Genomic DNA, 1,586 nt, shown 5'->3' with positions numbered 1-1,586 from the left:
TCCATCATCTCACTGCTATTGCTTTTCCTCATCACAATTCAGGAAAATTATTATCCTTCAGTAACACTGGATAAGGGAGAGATCAGGCTGTGAAATGCCTTCTCCCATCGATTTTCAAGGGTACAATCTGCTGATCTGGGTCATTTTGTTTCCTTTCTCCTCCCCTACTCCACATCCACCCGTCTTAAAGCTAGTGCACCACACAGAGCCATCTTCCAAGAGAATGACATGTGTCCACTGAGGTTAATGGGAAATTTCATTTCTTTTCCTTCTTATCATATTTAAAGACTGGTGAAATTAGACTAAGAACCATCATCTGTGCTTGGTAGCATCAAATGACTAGATGCAGTAAGAGAGATTGATTCCTCTCAGACAAACTATGTAAATGATACTGGCTGGAAATATTGAACACGTCCTTCTACGACACAGGAATAAGTGTGCGGCACAAGCAACTGTATGATATGACATGTACAAGAAAGTCCAGTTATAGATTACATATAGATTTGTACTTTGCATGTGAAAGATAAATGTTTTTAAAAATCACAGGTTAAAAATGGTGAGAAACAAATGTTATGAATTAACATAAAAATAAACAGAATCTAGAAAACAAAAACATTGCCATTCTATCTAATAATTAACATCAAAAAGGTATATAATTAAAATAACATCTCAGAAGAACACAATTTCACAATAATAATTAAGAGATGTGCCTCAAATGTGAGAGGTTAATTCCCAGTATTAACCCACACAAGGCAATAGAGGAGTACTTTCCAATTACCATAAAAGCTCAATGCTGACATGCAACACTAAGTTTTACATATATGTGGAAGAATACATATTTCCACAAACTAGATGCTCAGGATGCACACTACACATTTTAAACAGAAAAATCTTGAGATAATGTCTCTATTTATGATGTTCAAATACATAACATTCACTGATATACTGACACACTCACTGGGCCCTATCCAGTTCCTGAATAAATCCTGAGAGAGTGCAGGCAGGATTTCCACAGCCTCAGTGCCAGGACTGAATCACTACTGCTTTCACGATGCTTCGCTCTCATAGGGCTGAGCTGACCTCAGATATAGGAGAACAGGCCCCAGATGACAATGGAGGACGAGCAAAAGGGGATGCAGCCATCACTAGACAGGAAATGAAAGAGCTGATGGACACTGACGCCGCTGCAGGGCAGGTTCTATGGAAGAAGACGGTGAAGGAGGAATTCCACTGCGTGTTGTTTATTCAGGGAATGTTCTCAGGAGAAACAGGGTGAGGGAAGAAAACGGAGCAGGGAATGCTGCTAAGCAAGGATGTGGTCTCCAGTGGAACAGAGCAGGAGCCTGATCCCAAGAGAAGCTGGACAGAACTCTCCAGTAGAACCATGCATGTGTGATGGTAGACATACTCTGTCCTCACTGCCTAACACTACAGCCACTCTGCACCTGTCACCACCTGAGCATTTAAAATGTCCCAGCTAAGAAACTGATGTTTACATTTTATTTAATTTTAATGATTTAAATGTAAATAGCTTCCTCTGCCTACTTACTAAAGCATTAGACACCACAGCTCTGGAGCATGAATTG

Source organism: Suricata suricatta, chromosome 7, assembly GCF_006229205.1.
Source record: "Suricata suricatta isolate VVHF042 chromosome 7, meerkat_22Aug2017_6uvM2_HiC, whole genome shotgun sequence".
Taxonomy (NCBI): Eukaryota; Metazoa; Chordata; class Mammalia; order Carnivora; family Herpestidae; genus Suricata; species Suricata suricatta.
The sequence above is the reverse complement of the archived record's forward strand: the minus strand, read 5'-3'. Positions refer to the sequence as shown.